Source organism: Octopus bimaculoides, chromosome 8, assembly GCF_046866305.1.
Source record: "Octopus bimaculoides isolate indiv1 chromosome 8, ASM4686630v1, whole genome shotgun sequence".
Taxonomy (NCBI): domain Eukaryota; kingdom Metazoa; phylum Mollusca; class Cephalopoda; order Octopoda; family Octopodidae; genus Octopus; species Octopus bimaculoides.
The window spans coordinates 29,275,814-29,302,489 of record NC_142935.1 but is presented as its reverse complement, the minus strand read 5'-3'; the positions used below and the strand labels follow the sequence as shown (position 1 = coordinate 29,302,489).

The 26,676-nt window shown below is 34.5% G+C and overlaps 1 protein-coding gene across 15 annotated transcripts in view; it reads right to left on the bottom strand.

The window, feature by feature from the left end:
- LOC106875482 (trafficking kinesin-binding protein 1) overlaps positions 1-20,639 on the bottom strand; it is a 212,321-nt gene extending 191,682 nt beyond the window's left edge. For 8 of the 15 annotated variants that reach the window (XM_089356251.1, XM_089356261.1, XM_089356268.1 and 5 more), the window contains exon 1: positions 20,375-20,639. The gene's annotated coding sequence lies outside the window, so the exon portion shown is untranslated. The remainder of the gene's footprint in view (positions 1-20,374) is intronic. The other 7 variants (XM_052970003.2, XM_089356257.1, XM_089356265.1 and 4 more) reach the window with 3 other exon arrangements.
- Between the last annotated feature and the right edge of the window lie 6,037 nt (positions 20,640-26,676).

Below are 26,676 nucleotides of genomic sequence, written 5' to 3'. Positions count from 1 at the left end.
ACACCTGGCTGGATTCCCAAGTATGATCAACTGACACTACAGATATCGTTCAACCATTTTGTTCTTCAGTATATTTATTTGGTAATTCCATGAGGCAGAAACACACACACACACAAACATAAGTGAATGTTTGCATGTGTGTGTGTGCATACAGGTATATTTTTGAGAGAGGGAAAGAGAGAGAGAGTTTCAAGTTATGTTTTTCGATTCCCAAAACAAGTGTTAACTGGAAAGTATCGTCTATTCAACAAAAAGAAGTAGTGAAGCTCATAAACTGCATTAATGAACCCAAAATGTTGCTTATGTAACGTACCAGTCAGAAATATTACACACACACACACACACATATATATGTATATATTACATTGATATGGATATTAGCGTCAAATCTCTCTCTCAAATGTAAAAATTTTAAACTTTGGATATATATATATATATATATATATATATATATGATGATCAACTTCTCTACGTTATCATCAAATGATGAACTTTCCATTCAGCATGATGTTGGTGCTAAAACAATATATAGGGTTAATTATATGAAAGATTGCATTGGGAATAAATATTTCTAAAATATTTCTCATATTGATTACATTCATGTGTCAACAGAACGAACATTCCCATTAGAGCTTTCACCAAACAAAAAACAAACCAGGTTTGACAGTGTGGGAGAGAAAACAAATATCTTATATACCAGTGGTTCTCAAACTGGGATCCGCAGTCCCCTACGAGATCATGATGTGATCTTAAGGGGATCACGATGGGACACTGTAGTATCACAAAAACGGGTGGCTTGAGACAGTTAAGTTTTAAAATTTCAAGACTTTCTATTTTTCACATGCTATCATCCTTTTTTGTCGTTGACCTCGAAACCCCACGCCTCTCCTACACGTTCATTTGCTAATCACACTTGTTGTACATGTGAGGTTGGCTGATGGAAAATATGTGGGTATAATGGTTGATCATGTATGTGCTCTCAGTATTCTAAGCTCACGTGATTCACCACTCCACTATTGCAATCCACATGTTCGCACGTCTCTTGCCATTGTTATCCTTACCAGTGCATGTTCCTGCAAGACCTTGCCCTTTGCCAGACACCCATTCTCATCCTGGTTCAGAGTCTGGAAATTAAGGCACATGAATGTTATATTTTTCATGTTAACTATCCTGCATTTCATAGGGGACTGCAAATCATTGAAAAAAGTGTAAAGGAATCAGCACGTAAAATGTTTTGAAAAGTTTGAGAACCACTGCTATATACAAACTGAAAAGTCTTGTTGTTGTTGTAGTGTTTGTCCATTATGATGCTGGGGTTTTGGGGTACCTCATGTACTTGGTGAATTTTTGATTCTGTATAAGTTTTTATTGCATAATGTAACATATGTACACACACACTCACACACACTCATACAGAGGATGTGTTGGAGCAGCTGTTGTCTATTGAACTGAATATTGTTAATATTTTCTGCAGACCAACAGTGGGATAAAAATGTAATGTCAAAGCTAATTGGCAGGATTTGAATTATATCATTAATCGACAAAATTAATTGCTGCTCAGCATGTTACCATTTGTGTCACCCTTACAGACCTGATAATAATATCAGAATAAACTGTACTATAATAATTTTGTGGAAAGAGACCCTGTCAGACCTCTGACAAGAGGTTGCTGTCTGCTCTCACAGAATCAACCAGAGCAAGTAAAACCAAGTGCTCTAAGAAGTAAAATAATAATAATAATAATAATAATAATAATCATCATCGTCGTCGTTTAACATCCACTTTCCATGCTAGCATGGGTTGGACAATTTGACTTAGGACTGGTGGACCAGGAGGCGACACCAGGCTCCAATCTGATTTGGCAGAGTTTCTACAGCTGGATACCCTTCCTAATGCCAATAATAATAATAATAATAATAATAATCCTTTCTACTGAAGGCACAAAACCTGAAATATTTGCTGGGAAGGGACTAGTTGATTACATCAACCCGTGTTTCACTGGTACTCAATTTATCGACCCTGAAAGTATGAAAAGCAGCTGACGTCAATAAAATTTGAACTCAGAACATAAAAACAGACGAAATGCCACTAAGATTTTGCCTGGTGTGTTAATGATTCTGCCAGCCTATTGCCTTAATAATACTACTACTACTACTACTATAAATAATAATCTTTCTACCATAGACACAAGAATTGAAATTTGAAGGGGAGGAGCTAGTCGGTTACATCAATCCAGTGTACAACTGGTACTTATTTTTATTGACCCTGAAAGGATGAAAGACAAAGTCAACCTCAGTAGAATTTGATAAAAGCAATCGTAATCCATTCTACTACAGGCAGAAGGTCTGAAATTGGGGGAAGGAGGAGGTGAAGGCTAGTCAATTACATTACCCCCCCCCCCCCCAGTATTCAACTGGTACTTATTTCATCAACTCCAAAGAGAGGAAAGGCATAGTCGACCTTGGTGGAATTTGAACTCAGAACATAAAGCTGGTAGAAATTCTACCAAGTGTTTTGTTCAGCAGTAATAACAGTTTCAAACTCTGACAGAAGGCCAGTAATTTTTAGGGGGTCGGTGGGGGGGGGGGGGCAGTGACATAATTATATATTTTATGATTTAAGTTTGCATGTTTTCAAAGTAACAAAGAGTGAAATTAAAGTTTTGATATTACATATTTGAGACAATTAATAAAGTTTGTTGATTAGTTATCATTAGTCAAGTTTATGCAACATCTTGCAATAAATCAATTCCATAAATGTTTCCCCAACACAGCACAGCAAGCGAGCTTGTTAGTTATGCACTGCAGCGAATGTCAGCTGCCTAACAGGTATTGACATTTCTTTCTAAATCATTGACAAAGAGAATATTGGGTGACTGTGTGGTAAGTGACTCGCTTACCAATCACATGGTTCTGGGTTCAGTCCCACTGCGTGGCACTTTGGGCAAGTGTCTTCTACTATAGCCTCGGGTTGACCAAAGCCTTGTGAGTGAATTTGGTAGACGGAAACTGAAAGAAGCCCGTCATATATAAGATAGCAATAGAATAAATAGGTGCAGGTGTGGTGGTCATGTGAGTGGATTAGATAGATGGAAACTGAAAGAAACCCTTTGTGTGTGTATGTTTCTGTGTGTATTTGTGTGCGTGTGTGTGTATCTGCGTGTGTATCTGTGTGTGCGTGAGTGCGTGTGTGTGTGCACGTTCGTGCGTGTATTGCGTGCACGTGTGCTTGTGTGTGTGTGTGTGTCGTCCCACCACTGCTTGAGACCGGTGTTGGCGAGTTTATGTCCCTGTAACTTAGAAGTTTGGCAATAGACAATAAAATAAATACTAGGTTTAAAGAAAAAGTCCTGGGATTGATTTGTTCGACAAAAACCCTTCAAGGTGATGCCCCAGCATGGCCATGATCCAACACCTGAAACAAACTAAAATATAATAAAGTAAAATAAAACGGATAAATTAGTCCTAAATATGAATCATCAGAATAGTAGACGAGATGCCAGGGTCAAAAGATTGTGAAAATATTCATGGCTGGTTACGCACACAGCTAGAAACCATTTTAACCAATATTATATTAAGTTGCTCATATTTTCTTACAAACTCGTCAGTTAGCTAGTAGAGCGTATGTATTAAATTTCCTGAGATAAGTGTTAAGGATGGATGGACTAAGCTGTTAATATGATCAGAGAGCATATTAAAGCATAAAGCATCGTCAGAGTGTGTGGGAGCAAGAATATTTGTAAAAGGTCATTAAAACATTAAGGAAATTCATTATGTACTCTTAATTGTGTGAAGATAATTAATATAAGAAGGTGAGCTTTATTAATGTTTGTCAGGATATGTTCTTTTCATACATGTGTATATTCTTCTTTTCGTTGGGTTGTCAGGGGAGTAGGGGTTGTGAAGGTGCATGGCTCAGTGGTTAGAGCATAGAGTTTATGATTGTGAGGTTGTGAGTTCGAATCCTGGACCAGGCTGTGAGTTGTGTTCTTGAGCAAGACACTTTATTTCACATTGCTCCAGTTCACTCAGCTGTAGAAATGAGTTGGGACGTCACTGGTGCCAAGCTGTATCGGCCTTTGCCCTTCCCTTGGATAACACTGGTGGCGTGGTCGTTGCCACTGCCACGTGACCGGATCCCATGCCAGTGGCACATAAAAAGCACCATTCAAGTATGACAGTACCACCTCACTGGGCCTCGTGCTGGTGGCATGTAAAAAGCATCTACTACACTCTTGGAGTGGTTGGCATTAGGAAGAGCATAGAGCTGTAGAAGCTTTGTCAGATCAGATTGGAGCCTGGTGCAGCCTTCTGGCTTGCCAGTCCCCAGTCAAACTGTCCAACCCATGCCAGCATGGAAAGTGGACGTTAAACGACAATGAAGATGATGACGATGATGTATGTGTCTGTGCTTGTTCCCATAGATTGGTGTTTTAATAAAGGTGACCAATGGATTGGGTACCAAGCTTAGTAAGTACTGGGGCCAATTCAGTCGACTAAAATTCTTCAAAACAATTCCCCAGCATAGCTGTAGTCTCATAACCGAAACAAGTAAGAAATGAAGAGTAATAAATGTGCCACAAGAAGCATCTGTCTGCATCTATTCAATTGACACTCATCACTCCTGTGGTGAGTTATAACTCCAAATTTGAGAATTCTCTGATGTACAGGTTTCCTTGAAAGAACCTACAATTCAGAGGTGGAAAAATTCTTATTATTGGTACAGGCTTGGCTGTGTGGTTGAGATGTTCACTTTGCAACTGTGTACTTTCAGGCTCGGCCCCATGCTGCAGTGCCTTAAGCAAATATCTTCTACTACAGCCCTTGGCCAACCAATGCTTTGTGAGTGAATTTGGTTGATAAAAACTATGTGGAAGCCCATTGTGTGTGTGTATATATTGAGAGGAAGAGAGGGGAGAGGGAGGAGGAGAGGGGGAGAGAGAGAGCAGGAGAGAAGGAGGGAGAGAGGGTAAAGGAAAGAAAGAGAAGGAGGGAGGGTCTTTGGGTCTGTGTGTTGACACCCACCACTTGACAACTGGTGTTGGTTTGTTTATGTTTCTACAACTTAGTGGTTCTGCATAGAGACCAATAGAATAAGCACCAGGTTTAATAATAAGTTCTAGGGTCAATCCTTTTTATCAAAACCCTTCAAGGCAGTGCCCCTGTATGGCCACAGATTGGCAGATGGGTAAAGAGGTGCGAAATGATCTAAGTGGAAGACAAAGCCCAAGTAAAACATGGGACAAAGTGATGAAGACTGATCTCATAAGGGGCTCATCTCATAAGGGACTCGTCTCATAAAGGACTCATCTCATAAGGGACTCATCTCATAAGACTGATCTCAAAAGAAACGACAAAGAATCAAAACTAGGAGCAAAACACCATGTCAGACAAGACCCACCTAACTCATGCATGCATAGAAAAATGGCAGTGAAAATTTGAATGGTGGTGGTGATAATTCTGGGCCGTCAAAGTAAGATTAATACTTTTCATTTATGAACTTTATAATGTTATCAAATAATCAGTTTGAGTCATGCTGATTAATATAAAATAATGGCTCTATAGTTATATCACTTAAGAGAGAGAGACAGACAGACAGACAGAGAAAGAGAGTGTGTGTGTGTGTGTGTGTGTGTGTGTGTGTGTACGTGCGCGCACACATATCAAAGGCAGAAGCGGGTGATTATCTCTCTAATAAATATCTAGAAATTGTAAGATAGCAAAACAGTATTTGGTGTGAGTCATTCTGTAGTTATTTAACATAAGCCCTACCCTTGCATTGGTCCATACTTATCTTAGCTGAAACCCAAGTGATCACAGAACGATAGGAATAATCAATGAATTAGATACATAATTTGATAAAATATTTTGTATATAGGGGAAGGAAAAAAAAAAGGATAAAAAAATTAAATATTGAATAATACATTGTTGAATCTGTTTACATGAACCAAATCTTCCACATGAAGTAATTCATTGACTTACAGAGATATAAATCAATCTATAATATATGGTAGACTAAGTGGTTAAAAAGCTGGGCTGCTGGCTCAAGATGACAGTTAAAAACCTATTGTTGTAGTTACACTGTGCCACATCATTGCCAGAAAACAATCTTAAAATATATATATATATATATATATATACACACACACACACACACACATCAATATATATATATATATATATATATATATATATATATACACACACACACATCAATATATATATATATATATATATATATATACACACACACACACATCAATATATATATATATATATATATATATATATACACACACACACATCAATATATATATATATATATATATATATATACACACACATCAATATATATTATATATATATACACACACACACATCAATATATATATATATATATATACACACATCAATATATATATATATATATATATATACACACATCAATATATATATATATATATATATATATACACACATCAATATATATATATATATATATATATATACACACATCAATATATATATATATATATATACACATCAATATATATATATTTATATATATATATACACACATCAATATATATATATATATATATACACATCAATATATATATATTTATATATATATATACACACATCAATATATATATATATATATATATATATACACACACATCAATATATATATATATATATATATATATACACACACATCAATATATATATATATATATATATATATATACACACACACACATCAATATATATATATATATATATATATATACACACACACATCAATATATATTATATATATATACACACACACACATCAATATATATATATATATATATATATATATATATACACACACACATCAATATATATATATATATATATATATATATATACACACACACATCAATATATATATACATATATATATATATATACACACACACATCAATATATATATATATATACACACACACACACATCAATATATATATATATATGCACACACACATCAATATATATATATATATATATATATATGCACACACACATCAATATATATATATATATATATATATATATATATATATATATATATATAAGTCAGTAAATAGTGGGGTTGTGTTAACCGCACGTGGAGAAATAATAGGAAAATGAAGAATAAGGCAGAATGCTAAATTGGAAGCATGTTTTAATAAAGATTTCTAACCGGCTTTCATTGCGAAGCAAATTTTCAAGGAGAATGAAAATGTCTTTTACAAAGAAGTACAAAATGAAGAAAATAATATATAAAAAAATAACTATACCAATACATTATATTGTCTTTGAGCTTTTGATGTTCAATGGTAGTTCATGTATATAATGGTTGGAAAAATAAGGATGCACGAGAATTGAGAGTTGTGTTAGGTCTAAAAAAAGGGATAAAAGTTTGTGTTAAGCAGGAAGTGTGGTGTCAAAAAAGGAAGTGTGTGTAAGGGGAGACAAATGTTTTTAGTTGGAGTTATGAACTCTTTTTCAACAGGAAGTTTATGTCTGTTCCTAGAGAAATAAAGTCACTGAGGGGTATGTGTGTTAAGAAATGGTTGGAATTTCTCTATGAAAAGATTCTCCTTGTTCATTCTTTCTTGTGTGGAGATTCTGTCTTTACATTGATAGAAAGGGAATATAAGGAATTTATGGTTTTTGTTTCTGGCGCAAGAGTCTATATGGCCATTGAGTGGAATTTGGTAGTATTGAGGGAGATTTATTTGTTCTTTATGGACTGCTACTCTTCTATGCAACGGGAGGCTCGTTTGTCCGATATAGAAGTTTTGGCAACTTGCGCATGTAAGGACATAAATGAGGTTACCAGAGGAACAAGAGAAATTGGTTTTGATTTTAAACTTTGTTCCTCGTTTGAAGGTAAATTCAGAGCCTTCAAGTAGGGAGGGGCAGGTACCACAATTAGGGTGTGCACATTTTTTAACTGATGGGGGTGGAAGTGGTGTATGTAGTTTGGCATTGGTTAATAGTGTTTTCAAAGATTTGTGTTGCCTTTTGCATTTAAGGACTTTGTGTGTATTGATGATATTGTTCATTTTCGGGTCTGTGGTGAGTAAGGGGATGTTTTGTTTGATTGTGGTGTATGCTTCAATGCTTTTGGGGATGTGGGTGGAGATGTATGGAAGTATTTTGGGGTTGGGTGTGTTATTGTGTTGGTTGGTTTTTATTGTGTTTATGTCAAGTTCCTTGGCACATTTTATTCCAAGATCTATGAGTGTGGAGGGATATTGGCATTGTAATAGTGTTTTTTTGAGGTCTTGTAAGCGTATTTCTTGAGTGGTTGGGTCAGAGACAATGGTGCAAATTCTTTTAGCTAAATTAAAGGGGATATTTATCTTGGTGTGTTTTGGGTGGCATGAGCTAAAAAGGAGGTATTGTTGTGAGTCTGTAGGTTTGTGGTAGATGTCGGTTGTGATTTGGTTATTAGGTGTTTTTATAATTAAGAGATCAAGAAAAGGGAGATGATGTTTGCTGAATTCCATAGTGAATTGAATGCTGGGATGTATGTTGCTAAGTATGGATTTGAATTCTAGAAGTTTTTCATAGGATTCCTTCCATATGATGAAACAATCATCCAAGTATCTTTTCCAGTTATCCATTAAATAGATGTGGAAAAGGTGTCCAAATTTCTGGCGTGAGATTTCATATAGTGATAATTCAAAAAAACCCATTATGAGGTTCGCAAGGACTGGTGCAGCTTTAGTACCCATCGCGATACCACATTTTTGGCGAAAGTATGTGTCTGCAAACAGGAAGTAATTGTTGGTCAGAATGAACTTAAGTGATTCTATAATGAAGGTTGTGTTGATGCGATTAGGAAATGTTTCTGGGTGTTTGTGCAGCCAGAATTTAATTGCCTCAATAGCATATTCATGAGGGATATTTGTATAAAGGTTGACCACATCAAAAGAAACCAAGAGTGACTCCTCGTTTGTTATTTTCGGGAGGTGATTGAGCATGTCAAGATCATCTCTAATGAAACTTTTGATGTGACTTAGGAAAGGTTTCAAAAGAATGTCCAAGAAATTGCTTAAGCGATGTGTTTCACAGGAGGTGCCTGCTATAATGGGTCTTAGTTTTAAATCTTCTGGTGCCTTGATGTTGATGTAGATTTCAGAGGAGAGTTTGCAAGCTTCAGTGATGGATTTGTTCTTATGGATTTTAGGGAGGCCATAGAAGAGGCTGGGCTTGCATTTGAAATTAGTGATGTAATCCTTTTCTATATATATATATATATATATAGCCACTCCTGCACATTGTAAATGCTTATGTCCACATGACCGTACTTGATAGAAGAGAACTTCTATGTGATTTGCTTGCAATTACAGAAATAACAGCTAAACTTCCCTCAGATCACACTACTGTTTTTACCCTTTAACATTCAGATTACTCTGTCAAATGTAATGCTTATTTATTGACAGTGTTTCAAATTAATCCTGCATTATCTCGTAGCTTCAAGATATCAATAATCAGATTATGAGAGGCCAGATCTAGTCAATTTAAACATAAGATAGGTAAGATATTTGGGCCTGATATGGCTAAAGGGTTAAAAGAAGAAAGGATACACTAGATAATGTAGGCCTAGATAAACTATGCCAGAAGTAAACAGAAGATTCTCAAAAGATAGATATCTTCAATCATAGGTCTGCTCAATCAAGGTAGAGCTGGATTTAAACATGAATAAAATATTAAAAATACCACACTATTGGTTTACTGTCATGTAGTCATGGCCAATGCCAGTGCTACATGACTGGTATCTGTGCTGGTGGCACATAAAAGCACCCATGCTGGTGACATATTAGAAGCACCCATTACACTCTTAGAGTGGTTGGTATGAAGAAGGGCATCCAACCATAGAAACCATGCCAAACCAGACTGGAATTTGGTGTCAGTTCCAATCAAACCACCTAACCCATGCCAGCATGGAAAATAGATGCTAAATGATGATTTTTTTTTTTTTTGAAATATCTAATTGAAGAATTATAGTTATTTCCTTTGGTGCCAAATAAAAAAGCACTTAGGTGTTAGGAAGGGGATCCAGCCAAGAAAACCATACCAAAACAGACCTTGCCAGTGTTGGTGCCATGTGAAAAGCACCCAGTTCACTCTGTAAAGTGGTTAGTGTTAGGAAGGGCATCTAGCCATAAAAAACCATGCCAAAACTGACAGTGGAGCTTAGTATAGTCCTCTGACCTGCAAAACCATCCAACCTATGCCAACATGGAAGGCGAGATGGACGTATGAGGATGTTTACCATGGGGAAAGCTGAAATTGTAGCTGGAACAAAAAACCATTACAAATAGAAACAAAGGCAACTAAAAACAAAATGTGCTGAGGTGTGTGTGTGTGTTTGCAAGGTTTTCTTCTGTGAAGTACAAAAATAATGAGAGGAATAATTCACAGACTATTTTTATAGTAAAACTATAATGCAAAGTTCAGTACACAAATAGTATATATCCTAATAGCGAAAACTAAAACCAGACATTACAGCAAATCTATTTCCTGGTTGTGGACAAAAGAAAAGAAAAACCAAATATCAATGGTCAAAAAAATATATAAAACCTGCTGATAACAATGAAAACTTAACGATAATGAACTAAACGAAAAAAATACAACTGGGTTGCTATGATTATCACCTAAAATTAATTAAAAGATAGCAATAACAATCAGTTCCTCTAGATGACTGGACTAGAAAGGCCTTGAAGCATCAATGAACCTGAAGAACTTGTTTGTTCCAAACAAATAAAAATGGAATATGAATGAAAATATGAAAAAAAATTCTCAAAAGAAATTTTTTTAATAGCATATACCATATTTGATGGTATACAATATGAACTCCTCACCACACCAAAAATGTCTCCAAAAAAAAAAAAAAAAAAAAAAAAAAAATCACCAGGTTGTATATGTAAAGTTGGTTTAAATATTACATTAATGCACAGGAAATATTTTTTTTCTGAATATGCACTGCTGCAATCAAGGTGCAGTTGTTATGCCATCAAATGCAGTTGCTTTCAATAAGTTGGTTTTAAACAAAAAGCAGTAAATAAAAGAAATACATGATTTATTGTCATGAGATGTTTAGGAGATTCGGAATAACTGGTTCTCTTTTATGCCTGAAACCTGAAGTTTTTTAAGAGTGGGAAGAAGGAAAACTGTGATATTCATGTTTTTATTTAATACTATAAATTAAATAAGCTGGATAAAATTCATGCATGTAGATCAAAGCATAGCCGTGTGGTTTGTGGGTAAGTCTCACTGTGTAACACCTTGGACAAGTGTCCTCTGCTACAGCCCTGGGCCAACCAATGTTTTAAATACATTTGGTAGATGGAAACTGTGTGGAAGCTTGTTATATATATATATGCATGTGTCTGTGTTTGTATTTGCTGTCCCCTCCATGATGATGATGAAGTTGTTTAGCTCCAGATCATACCTGATCAGGTAAACCAAGGAAAAAAAGTCTTTTCCAGTCATGACCATCTTGTTTGTTCCAGTTACACTATTTTCAGTCGTTTACTTTTTATCTTGTACTTGTTTCAGTCATTAGACTGCGGCCATGCTGGAACACCATTTTGAAGAATTTTTGGTCTTTCGTCAAATGTATTGACGCCAGTACTTATTTCTTCTTTATAAGCTTGGGGACTTATTCTATCTATCACTGTTGTTGAACTGCTAGGTTAGAGACATAAACACACCAACACAGGTTATCAAGTGGTGGTGAGGGTACAAACGCAGACATAAAGACACACAAATATACATATACAACAGACTTCTTTCAGTTTCCATCTACCAAATCCACTCACAAGGCTTTGGTTGGCCCAAGGCTATAGCAGAAGACACTTGCTCAAGGTGTCACGTAGTCAGCTGAACCTGGAACCATGTGATTGGGAAGCAAGCTTCTTACCACACAGCCATGCCAGTGCCCTTTTTTTTTAACTGTAGGGGTGAGATTTGAAGGAGATTTGATGACTACTTTTTCGTTATTTGAGATGCCATGCACCCGAAATATTTGCTATTTCATGCTATTATTTCATATTTCATTTGAGTGACTCATTGGTTTGTGGTGATGATGATGATGATGTTTATAGAAATTATGAACCAAGAGAAAGGATTAGTTAATTAAGCCTCAATCAGGATATATCTTGTAAAAATGAAAAATACAAATAAGTCTTAAGGTTTTAAGCAGGATTAGGGCACCTCACAACTGATAACTAAGAAGTCCATAAAAATCTACTAACAATTCCTACCTGGAGGTAAAACTGAAGGATTGACCTATTTATCTTTATCAATCCCATTTTGATGACCTGCTAAGACAACTTCAAGTAATAAGCATGGTAACTATCCTCCTTTCTGATTCATGTTTGGAAACCACTTCAAAAGTTTAAAACAGACTTTTTAAGTGGGTACATTGTTGAGGTGCTGGAAAACTGAAACCGTCTACAAGGATTCAGTTCTACCTAGCAGACAAGATAGTTTATTCTACTTGCTTCAATCTAGTCATCATCATTTAATGTCCATTCTCCATTGTGACATGAGTCAATACAAAATTTGGCTTAACTTCTTTGCTAACTGCCATCAGTCATTCAAATTGTACGTGCTGGTAGAGCAACTCTTCCTCCAGAGTAACAATTCCTTGTTCTTCTTCATTGCAGACAAGCAATGGGTTACAAGCAGAAGAGATATTGATAAAATGAATACTAGGGTCGATATAATTGACTAAAAACCTTTGAAGATAGTGATGCAGCATGGAGCATAGTCCAATAACTAAAACAGATGTACTACTGAAATATAGAACAGAAATTAATATAACCATGTATGTATTTTATATAACCTATCTGACTGTACCATGATGTATCAAACAGATATTGTATGGTCAATGAAATTAAAGTGTATAAACAATACTGATGAATAGGTCATTTATGACTTGGAGAAAGCAGAACTAAATGGAGAATAGGACAGTGCCAATTAGGAGAAAACTACTAATTATGCTTCCCAACTACATGGTTCTGAGTTCAATCTCCATTGCATGGCACCTTGGGAAATGTTTCTGCTACTACTATAGATCTAAGTCAACCAAAGCATCATGAATGAATTCAGTAGATGGAAACTGAAGGAGGCCTGTCATATATGTATGTGTGCTTGGGTGTGTATGTTTGTGTGTCCTTGTTTTGACATCATGTGACAGCTGTACAAGAGTGTCTGTCATACAAGCAGTGTCATTAATTTTCAATATCCTAAGAGAACATGTCTGCCAAGTGGAATATTACTTTGCTTGAAAACAGGTGAGAGTTGGCAACAGGAAGGGCTTATGGTTGTAGAAAATCTGCCTCAACAAATTCCATCTGACCCATGCAAATATGCCAAACTGGACATTAACTGACAATGATGAAATATGAAGAAATACTGTAATTTTGCTAAGTGTCTTTGGAGCAATGGTCCCAAACTTCTTATAGCAGACCTAAGAAGCTATTTTCATATAAATGTTATGTAATTACATACCTTAACATATGAACCAACAATGATAGAATTTATTGTACAAAAAATGTAATGTTCAAAATCTAGCAGTTGAGAAGATAGTGATGTCAGAACAGCAATGTTATGAAGAATGCCAGTTGAACAGCCTTCAGGAAAGTACACGACGAAGCAGTCTGTAGTGAAAGAAGCCAGATGCATTCTCATCGTTCAATAATATCAATAGACAATTTGAGGAAAAAGCAAATGAAAAATTATTAGATAGTTTTGATTTCTTCCAGAAGGAATATGAAAATTACTTTTGGCAATGATTCAAGTGAATGGAATTACATTTTTAATGATGGTTTTCTACCTATTTTTTGGTTCCTATATTATCCTAAGTTGTGAAATGCTTTTACAAATTCAGATTCCAGTGTGAAATATTAAAGAGTTTGTCACAGTTATATGTCCTTCCTAGATATAACACATCAAATATATGTATTTCTTGCCAGGTCGGCTTATGTGAACAGGATAATAGATTTGTTCTAAACATTTTTACTAAATATTGATAAACAAATATGAAACTTCAGACACACTACAAAATACTAGCTTTATCATTAGAAATGACAAAACAATTTATGAACTCTGAAAAATAGTGTGTCTGATATAAACTCTTGATTCCAGCCTGCCCCTCAGTCCTATGACACAAATTTCCTTCTTAACCTCATAACATATTATCCTGTATATTTTCATTCAGAGATGTCTAGTAAATATTTATTTGAACAAAAATAAATGTTCACTGTACTCTGAGGTATCTGTCACTTATTTCTAACCCGAAATACTTCATTCATGATATTATTCCCATTTATGACCTATTTATCTTTATCAATCCCATTTTGATGACCTGCTAAGACAACTTCAAGTAATAAGCATGGTAACTATCCTCCTTTCTGATTCATGTTTGGAAACCACTTCAAAAGTTTAAAACAGACTTTTTAAGTGGGTACATTGTTGAGGTGCTGGAAAACTGAAACCGTCTACAAGGATTCAGTTCTACCTAGCAGACAAGATAGTTTATTCTACTTGCTTCAATCTAGTCATCATCATTAACGATCACTTTTATCAGTAACTTCATCATAAATCATAACTGACTCAAAATAATTTCTGTACTTATTCTTCCTTATATGCAGATTCAAAATAAATAATGAAAAAATATTTTTTTTGCATGGATAATGAAAAAAAAGAAAAAAAAAAAAGTGTATGTTAAGAGGTTAAAATGAACTAAATTAACACTTTCCATCAAAATTATGTTAATTTATGTTCCAAACACCAAATTAATAATAACAAAGCTATTTTACTAAATTCTTCATTATTTTAAAAATTAATTGAAACAACAGAAATATATTATCTCTGTTGAAATATTCCAATAACTGACAATAATTTTGCTTAGTTAATATGAAAGGATTTAGTGTTTAGTCTTCGTGCACTTTTATTACTTTATATCTGTAATAAATAATTTGCTCCAAATAGTACCGTCAGGCTAAAGATTTTTTGAAATTATCTGTAAATCTACCAAATATGGTTTTCCAGAGAATTCTTCAGATTATTTTGTTCTTATAACCTCCACTAATTCCATAGATTGGGAGAGCAGATATTTAACCAATTCCACAACTGAGTCTGAACATTTGGTTATTAGCAGACTTTGGACAAGTGTCCAACATCACTATGTAATTCGCCACCATCCCCTGCCAGAGCCTTGTGGAGCTTTAGGCGTTTTCGCTCAATAAACAATGACAACGCCCGATCTGGGAATCAAAACCGCGAGTCCACATATACATATGCATGGTACATAGACATGTACGTGCACAGGGTACTTGATGAGGAAGAGAAATTAAACTAAAAAATATTTTACACAAATTAAAACTATGAATAAATATAGCGTGGAAGACACATTGGCCATTTTCAAAAGCACATAAAAATTGTTCACTTTGGTGCCAACATTTTCGTCGCACCAACAGTGACCTTAGTCACTGGACATGGTTCCATTGGAATTGGGGAGACGAACATGTTGACACCAAATAAATAAATGTTTAAGTGTAGTTATTGGTTTTTGCGTGTGCTTTTGAATGGCTTAAAGTGTCTTCCACACTAATTGTTTTAGCTTCAACACAATCTCAGATCTAACGACTTATTTTCAACAGCAGTAACCACACCTCGGGTAACTGTCATTGGCTATGATACCACCTCTAAAATAATAAAACGGGAAGACGAAGTGAATTGTCCGAAATAGTTAACACCAGTGCAGAAAGCATAGTTTAATATGAAGTGAAAACTCAATAGCTATTCCCCAAAACTGCTTATGCCTCCGCTATTGTTTCATGGGTTAAGTAGGTTTATCAAAGTGCAATAAAACAGCTGATAACCCTTTCAAAAGTCATTCAAGTACACTCAACATATCGAAAGTCAACATTTTACACCTTTAGGCAATTTGAAGTTTTTACCACCAAGTGACAGAGACACATGCCAAAACTAAACAAAAATATTCAAGGGAAATAACTGAATGACTTACCAGTATTATCCGTACTGCTTTTTCTCTAAAACAGCATGCGACGGAATTTTTTTTTATAAAAGTTTAAAATGTTTTTTTTTCTTTTTACAAACAGCATGCGACGGAATTTTTTTTTTATAAAAGTTTAGGGTTAGGGTTAGATGTTGTGCAGCCGGTCTTCCACGAGGCATTTTCGATTTCTCATAAGAAACTATGATATTCAATCACATGTGTGATTTACATATAAACAGTTAACGTCAATCAAATCACGTGATTTATTTATAAACAAAGTAGTACGGATAATACTGGTAAGACGTTCAGTTATTTCCCTTGTATTTTATTTACTTTTTTAACCTCTCGAAACTGGAAGATTACCAGCTTTAAGATATAAAGTAGTCAGTACTACTTAAATACAGAGGTTCCTAAAAACTAACCCTTCGGGACCTCTATATTTAAGTAGTGCCAAATAGTCTACTAATTAGTCTTAATGGTAAGTTCATAACTAACAAATACCAAAACGGGAGTGACAAGTACTAAAAGAACGGTTATATATTCTTTGAGTTTGTAAGAAGCCATTTAGTTTTTGGAAAGCAAATACGACTAAGGAAGGGTGAACGAACATTTAAAGTACTTTGTAAATGATATTAGAGTGAAGATACTTTAGCACGTGTTGAGAAAATATTTAGAGAAGCCAGGTGTGAAATAAAATCGATGAGGGACCTATTTTGAGATGTCTCTGTGTACATAATAATGCTGTTCACTGGACAGAACCAAACAAAACCAATACACGTGCAACATGGCTACCGATATTTTCTCTGCAGCAACAGATATGATCAATAAAATATATAAATAAATGCTGACAGCTTTATATCGCCATTCAGAGAACTCATTCGAGACATGACAGGAATGCTAGGGGGTAATGAGTAAATGGCATAACTGAATAAATTGAAGGTCTTGTTTGTTATTATCATTATATTTCCATTTAAGATTAACTTATAGTTTATGGTAAGGCTTACAACAAATAAATTAATGTTAATTAATATATATCTTTGCAGCATTAACATATCGACAAGTCATTCAGAAGCATAATTTATGACATTCAGTCACCAACTCGAAGGAGAAGTAAATGCCAAAAGAATCAAATCACTGAATTTATTGTAAATTAGACCTGGGAGTCGGGCCATAAATAACTTCGTATAGTGATCTGTTTCTGTGTCCACTTGTTAATGTGTATGTGTGTGTTACACACACTGACAAAAAAATAATTCCAAACAATCGTTCTTGTAACTTAGCGAGAATTCTAAAATATTGCTTGTGACATCGGCAGAATTCCAGAGGTTTCGGATACGCTGAATTAACCGTAATTTGGATGCTGTGTTCTAATACAACACAAGTTAAGTTGAAGAGAAAGATAACCATAATGACGTTTGCATTTTTGTGTTGAAAACTTAGGTTCGTTTCCAGTTTGTCCCTGTAGTTAGTTATGTAACTGGTACCTATGCTAGCGGAGTTTGGAATAGCATATGAGGAAATCTAAAAAAAAGAAAAAAAAATTGAAATTTTTGTAAAATTCTTTCAGTATTATAACTCCCGTTATATGAAACCCAAGGATACAAAAAGAAAAATAACTGAAGGAAAACAGACCCAGTTGCTTAATCTTTTTCTCCCCTATGAGGAAATGATAGCTTTTCCGAAACTCTGGCCTTATCGACACACAGAGATGAAAGTAAAAGGAGGCATTACGACTCTAGTGATTTGAACTTAAAAAAAAAAACACACTGAAAAGTATTTCCGTCAAATGTACTTTCACTTTCTCTCCCCATAACATGGGACGTCTGCTCAGAAGGCTGTTACAGGGGTTTCGTGGTCTGTGAAAAATTTAGAAATATATATTTGTAAGAGTAAGAGATAGCTTGTCAACTATGAATAAACAAATAATAAGGCATGTTCTTTCTCGAAGTGCAATATCGAAACGAAAAAAAAAAAATCGTCGATGGGTAAGATTACAATGTATGAAAACAATCAAAAATTTAATAGGATTTATTTTACAATTGAAAATAGATTAAATTAATCAGTCAGAACTCGTCGGATCAATTTGATTTTCTAATCTACTTCCTATTCATCAATAAAGAAGATAGAAAAATAGAAGTTAACTGAACGTATTGTCCTAGGCAGTCGATACAAGAAAAACAAACACACACGCATACACTGTTCGACAATATCTATTATACATAACACAGAATAAATTAGAGGAACTGAAATTTAAATATAAAATCTTACTATGGGATAAATAATAATGTTAACATATCCTAATGTGCAGGGGCAAAAAAAGGCTTTATAATACTTGAATTTATTTCATTTTCTGTTCAATTAGTGCTCGGCAACAGCAATGAATGTGCTTACTGAAATAACACGGAATATTTCCACTTAATAAATTCATTGAAATGAAGTATGTACTAAATATGTATCTTAAAACAAATGTCTCTTAAACACGGACGAGAAGTATCTAAATATAGAAAGTTAATTTATTTCATCAAGAATGGTGGGGTAAATTCCGTGAGTAAATACATGCACCAAAATATACATGAACGAAGGAAAGAATGAATGAAGAATATTAAAAATGGATTAAGAGAATAAACTAGAAATACTTTAAGTGCATGAAGAAGATGACTCGCTTGATTTGCAACGATAGCAGCTAAATTTCCCTCAAATTGCATCCTACAGTTTTATACAAAGACAGGTCACGATGAATACAATACAACCATAAAAAGACAGGATGGTCGTATTTGGAATGCCTTAGAACATAGTCCTGCTTGATCAAATTGATTTGGATTAGGCAACAGCAATAATCATGTAGACTGTTGCTTATACCGGTCATGTCTTGCACAGATGAATGATGGATCGATATAATTGCCGTTAGTGGTTAAACATAAAGAAAAGATTATTTTTATCGTCAGTCAATTCATTCTTTGATTTTTATACACCCACATAATTTAAGAGCAAACAAACTAGCTTCACCTAATTTACTCCAAACTATTTTAAAAACTTATAAAACGCATAACTGGAAAAAGTTGATTTATTTTCATTTTATTTTCCTATAATTTTTCATTAATGCTTGTCGTTACCCATTATCAGTTATTTTATTGTCATTTAATTTTATTTTGCATTTCAATAAGAAACAGCTTAATAAGAATCACTCTACACGAGGTGGTAGCCTACAGGTGGGAAAATTTTAAACGGTTTACAACACTTAATTACGAAAACGTAAGTGCGCGTGAGTGTGTGCTTAAAGCAGAAACGGATCCATAATAAAACACATGTTGAAATAATTTATAACGGAAATAAATTTTGATTTTGACAAGTCTCAACCGTGAGGTACTCAAATTCGTTTCCACCTGGGTGTAAATTTAATAAAGGAAGTGCGATGACTAATCCCATGTAATATATATAGCGTTATGGATCGTCCGTGTACTTCTTTTTCCGATTTATGTTTACGGACAAAATATATATATATATATATATATATATATATATATATATATATATATATATATATATATATAAATTAGTGACATTGGATAATAATAGAATTAACGGTACCTTTGTATATGTGTGTGTGTGTGTGTGTATGTCGTGTACCCATATATGCATGTATATATACATATACATGTAGGTATGTACATATGTGTATGTATATATGCATATATTTATATATTATTTATATTATATATATATTATACAATATGTGTGTGATATGTACATAACGCGAGTGTGTATGTGTGTGTGTGCGTTTATAAAGTATATGTATGTAACGTGGATAGATAAAATGTTATGTGAGCTGACAGATAGTATATTATTCAACAGTCTAGAGTTTCATACCTCGAACTCCTATAACTAATACAAAATTATATATTCTCAGCTTCTTTGTATTGAGTTTCATTTCCATGACAAGCATAACCTTAATACATAAAGAAAAATAGGAAGCATCACGAAATACATGTCTTATTCGGTACTCAATCTTGTAAACCTCTTCTGATGGACAGGAAATTCTATTTTTTTGTCTTTGCTATCAAAACGGCTAATACTAATGACTTGTAAGTCTTTCATCACCACCACCACCACGTCTGTAAAAGAAATCCTATAATGAAGTTAATTACTTCTTGTAAATGAAAGTTGTACGCAAGACATGATCTGCAGACACAGCACAGAGAGAAAAAACACGCTTATATACAGTCAGGGTTTACTTGAGGAAATTCGTATTCGAAGAATTTCAATCAAGAAAAAGAATGAATGAACGTATTAATTACTCACCTTGCATTAGAGTTTTAAATCATACTACAATACATAAGGTATATCCATCCGAATGACAAACACTGCCGTCGAATGGTAGCTTTATCACAGGAAAATTTTAGCTTGTGGAAAGACAAAAATGTTTAAATATCGCCGGTAGTAATAAAATAATAATTTTAAAATAGTCGAGACAAGATTTACATACATCGACAATACAACAACTCGGCTGCTATGCCAGTCGTTTGAGTCATCTGCTGTTATATAAACGTCACTTCCGGCCGTTTATGTAACGACTTAACTGGACAAGTTAATACGTCCTGTATTGAACCTGAGTTAGCATGTTTGAAAAGTTGTCCGGTTATATAGTTTGCTTCTTTTTTTTTTTAATTACGGTTTTCTTTGTTTTTATAAAATATATAATTGTAATTTGTTGATGAAATGTGAAAAATTCAACTAATTAACAAGAGAAAATTTGAAAAAAAAAATTTAATTCCAATGATAAAAAGGATAAAAAGTGGGTTGATGTCTTTTTATTAATATACATTTTATAATTTAACAAATAATTAGCAATTAATATGTACTGGCGTTAGGAAGGGCATCCAGCTGTAGAAACTCTGCCAAATCAGACTGGAGCCTGGTGTTGCCATCCGGTTTCACCAGTCCTCAGTCAAATCGTCCAACCCATGCTAGCATGGAAAGCGGACGTTAAACGATGATGATGATGATGATGATATATATATATATATATATATACATACATATATATATATATATATATATATATATATATATATATATATATATATATACATATATATATATATATATATATATATATATATATATATATATATATATATATATATATATATATATCGTTTGTAGAAATACATAATTCCAGAGGAGAAGCACACTCTAAGATGTGGAGCAGTTAATATTATAATGAGGGAGGCTGGTTTAAGGGGTTACCTTGGGTTTCTCACTCATAAAAGGTATTTCTCCCTCCATGTTTTGAAGAGGTCTTAGGCCAGCAGTGTCTGGGGCCTGAAGATACGCTTTAAAACCAAACCCCTTATGAGCGAGAAACCTAGGGTAACCCCATAAACTGGACTCCCCCCCCCCATATATATATATATATATATATATATATATATAATTATGCAGACATAAGACACACACACAATCCATCCAGCTATACATACACACATACTTACACACACACACACACACACACACACACACACACACACACACACACAAGATAGATAACATAGGCACAGGCATAGTCGTGTGGTTAAGAAGCTTGATTTGTAATCACTTGGTTTCTGGTTGTCCCACAGTACAGCATCTTGAGCAGATCTTTTCCACTATAGCCCAGGACCAATCAAATTCACTCACAATACCTTGTGAGTGAATTTGATAGAAACTATGTGGAAGTCCACCATATTTGTATATGTATGCGAAAATCTAGATATTTGTCTAGAATTAAGAATATTCCTTTTCTTCAAATAAAGGAAGAAAATGATCAGCTACAACATAGAAAAGAAGAATACCTTTAAGAATTCTAAGTTTGAAACTAAACCAGGAAGAGTCAACACTGTTACTAAAAATAGCTTCCTCTATGCAGATTACTCCATAACATGTGTTTCTGAAAAGCTGTAAACAGTAAAAGCACTTACACACTATGAACGCTTCTTCCTAAAAGACTTCCATCATTCAGTTTCCTTTTAAGATTTCTTTTTATATCATAATTAATAAGTTTTAATTTCAGAAAATATTTCCTCAAATATTATGACTACATCAATAATTCTTTCTAAAACATTTTTTAAATATACGCAAAGATGGCTGTCTGGTTAAGAAGTTTACTTTGCAGCCACATGGTTTTGGTTTCAGTCCCATGGCACAACACCTTGAGCAGGTGTTTTCTATTATAGGCCTGGACCAACCAATTCCTTCTGAGTAAATTTGCTAAACAGAAACTGTGTGGAAATGTAATGTGTGTGTGTGAGGCCAGACCCACCTACCCCCCACTTGACAACCAGTGTTGGTTTGTTTACATCCTGGTAACTTAACCAGTTTGGCAAAAGAGACTGATAGATTAAGTATCAGAGTTTAAAATAAGTACCGGGGTCAATTTGTTTAACTAAATCCCTCAAAGTGGTGCCCAAGCATGACTACAGTCCAAAGACTAAAACAAGTAAAAGATTAACGATATATATGTGTGTGTGTGTGTATAAGCATGCACATGCACACATAAGCACACACACACACACACACACAAACACATATTTGAAAGGTGACATTGACTTTGAGGTTTTGCCAAATCTGGCTTTTCAAAGTCTGTTATTAGAGAAGATATTAGTCAAATAGTTGTAATGGGTGGAGTATCGTTATCGATGAAAGATAATGAAATGAACTAATGAAAATGGTTGAAGTGAGGTAAGATATGGTAACAGGGAAGGCAGAAAATAAAAGAGGAACATATATAGGATATGTGTCAGAAGAAAATGTTGTGCGTATCAGGCTAAGTTTAAAATATAATATACATGAATATATTTTATATAATAACTTAAATTATAACTTTGATATGTTTCAGCCAAAGTTTGGCCTAGGCTATATCTAACTTAATATTATTGACAGTAACTTCAAAGTTTCGACCAGCTAAGCCACTGGTGGACAATAATATTCTTGTTTAAAAATAACAAATTTGTACTCTGCAAAAGTATAGAGAAATCCATCGGATTAATGTAAATTTTTTTTATTGTAACAGAACATAATATATATATATATGTATATATATATATATATATATATATATATATACAAACATACATATAAAAATCAAAACAAAAAATGGAACAAGAACATAACAGGTGACAAGAAAACATTCGGACAGTAGGTGATACAAAAAGGGACAGGTCATTCGGAGCTTTCAATCTTCATTCGAGAGGCAGATCGTCTTTGCAGTTTTGGCCGGTTAATCTCGAGACTGCTCTAATCTGGTTGGCCTGAAGGAAATCTAAGTTAAGAGCACTAGATTCTTTGGAAGAAAGTAAACGAATGTATACGAAAACAAGGATATAAAGAAAAAAAATGGGGAAATGGTACACAATTACAAATACAAACAACAGGACATTAACAACAGATGTCTTTCGACTAGGGACAAATTAAATTAAGCTGGCATGTGTGGAAGAGAAGCCTTATGGCAGGAACATAGATAAAAGTCATGGGAAAAAATATGAGATGCTACACGGATGGTAGTCAAACCAAGAAAGAAAGGTCGGATTTAGACTGCAACAAAATCTATACCCATCTGAAATTTGCCCCAATCTACTTGTTACACCCTGTATATATATATATATATATATATATATATATATATATACAGATAGATAGATAGATAGATAGATATACATATATGTATATATATATGTATATATATATATATATATATATATATATATATATACAAACATATGATGATATATATATATATATATATATATATATATATATATATATATATATATGTATGTATACACACACACACACACACACACACACACACACATATTTCTGTTACCTAGGAGACCAAGTTAGTAGTGGTGGAGGAAGTTCTGAAAGTGTAGTTGCTAGGATAAGAATCAGCTGGGCTGGGTAAAGTTCAGAGAGTTTCTATCTTTCGTGGTAACTAAGGGCCTCTCCCTCAGAGTGAAAGACAGACTTATATTGCCTGTGTATGTACAGCTATGTCTCATGGCAGTGAAACATGGGCTTTGACTACAGAAGACTTACAAAGGCTTGAAAGAAATGAAGCTAGCATGCTCCATTGGATGGATAATGTCAGTGTGCATGTAATCGACTCGTTCCCTTCCCCAAAATTTCAGGCCTTGTACCTGTAGTAGAAAGGATATATATAGAGGCACATACATGGCTTGCTTCACAGCCATGTGGTTCCAAGGTGGGGAAAGAGAAAGGAGGTAACTAATAGCATAAAGGGGATGGGTATATGTACACATTCTATTCATCATCATCATCAACATCATTTAACATCCGCTTTCCATACTAGCATGGGTTGAACGATTTGACTGGGGACTGGCGAACCAGATGGCTACACCAGGCTCCAATCTGATCTGGCATGGTTTCTACAGCTGGATGCCCTTCCTAAGGCCAACCACTCCGAGAGTGTAGTGGGTGCTTTTTACGTGCCACCGGCACGAGGGCCAGTCAGGCAGTACTGGAAACCACATATTGTTATGGCAGTTGAATAGGGCTGTAGTTAAAAGAGTAGAAAGGTGGCTGTTATGATGATGAGAAGTGGGGATTGACTTAATGGGGGCAAATTGGGTGCTGAAACAGGACTCGGTGATTGTTCAAACATAAACATTGCTTTCGGGACCTCACAATGGATCTTCGCAAGCAAAGTGAATCACTAATCATCTCAGTTCTTTGTAAGGTTCAGCATCTTGAAATCAGCCTTTACTACTTCATCCAATGTCTTCTTCCTGTGTCTCTCTCTTCCACAAGCTCTATCCACATCTAATGATTAGCACTTCTTTATACAGCTCATCTAAATAAACCACATGACCATCCCAGTGCAGTCTTCTCTCATGCACACTACATCCGATCCTTCTTTTACCCAATTTTTTTCTCAGCATATTTGCACTTTGTTATACATGCACACTCATGGTACATATCCGAGAGTGCATATTAACTTCATTCCTCTCTAGTTTTTCACATGGCTTCTGTATTCAAAGCCCATATCTCACTACTATATAGTATTGTTATTTATACACACACCTCATACAATCTGCTTTTCACTTTGAGACAGACAGACAGACCTTTTGTTACCAACAGAGGTTCTCCTTCCTGTACTTATTTTAGCTCCTATATTTCCAGAACATAGCCCCTAGGTAACAAACACCTCCTAGGCATTCAAGAAAATCTACTTCCTGTGTGATCTTAAGATTTATTGTTCCTGTGACTCAACCACATACAAAGTTTGCTTTCTTTGTTATATAGGAAGAAGTTTAATACATTTTTGTTTGAAATATTCTCTTGATTTATACATTTACGGACATAAAAGTTATTGAATATAAAAAACATTATGTCTGTTTCAAATTTTTATCGAAAAGTGGAGGGAAAATGGAAAGTAAGTATAATGTTGAGCTATTTAGTATAATGTGAAATGAAAAATTTCTCCAGAGGAGGAGTAAGAGAAGGTGCAGGTGAAAACAGCAGCTAAAAATAGACAAAGAATATACTTAAATTTTTTTAAAGCACATTTTCGATACAATTTTTATGTATTTTCTTTGTATTTTAAATTTGTATGTTCAAAATATGCACATGACCTCAATAGCCTTCCCGCTCCGCCTCCCCCTCCCCTCCTCCTCTTCTTTTCTTTCTTTCTTTCACTTGTTTCAGTCATTTGACTGCGGCCATGCTGGGGCACCACCTTTAGTCGAGCAACTCGACCCCAGAGCTTATTCTTTGTAAGCCAAGTACTTATTCTATCGGTCTTTTTTGCCAAACCGCTAAGTTACAGGGACGTAAACACACCAGCATCGGTTGTCAAGCGATGTTGGGGGAACAAACACAAACACACAAACATTTACACACACACACACACACACACACACACACATATATATATATATATATATATATATATATATATAAGATGGGCTTCTTTCAGTTTCCATCTACCAAATCCACTCACAATGCTTTGGTCGGCTTGAGGCTATAGTAGAAGACACTTGCCTAAGGTGCCATGCAGTGGGACTGAACCCAGGCCTATGTGTTTGTTTAAAATTTTTGTCAGAAAGTGGAGGGAAAGTGGCTGTAAATTTGGTCTGAAAAATTCAACTTGTATTTTGGATGATATGGTATTTTGAAATATCCTGGTATTTTCTGGCACTCTGTGTTGGTGTGAATGAGAGAAATAATTTTTAATTGGATGCCTTGAATAATTCATGCCATTTCAACTAGATTTGGAAATCATTTGGAATATCAGATGGATTGTTTCCAAACTGTTTATATTATAATTTACAAATGAGTGTTTTCATAAAATTATTGATTACTGTGTGTAATCTCCTGAAGAAATGTGTTAGCTCAGAAGAGATTAATTCTGATCTTTGTTTGGTTGAGAATCTTTGATATAACTCCCCCTTTCTGTCTTTGTCTGTCTGTCTGTCTATCTGTCTATCTGACTCTCTCTCTCTTTCTCTCTCTCTCTCTCTCTCTCTCTCTCTCTTACACACACACACACACACACACATACACACAGCACATTTTCTGCTGTTTTCTTTCCTCTCAGTTCTCTT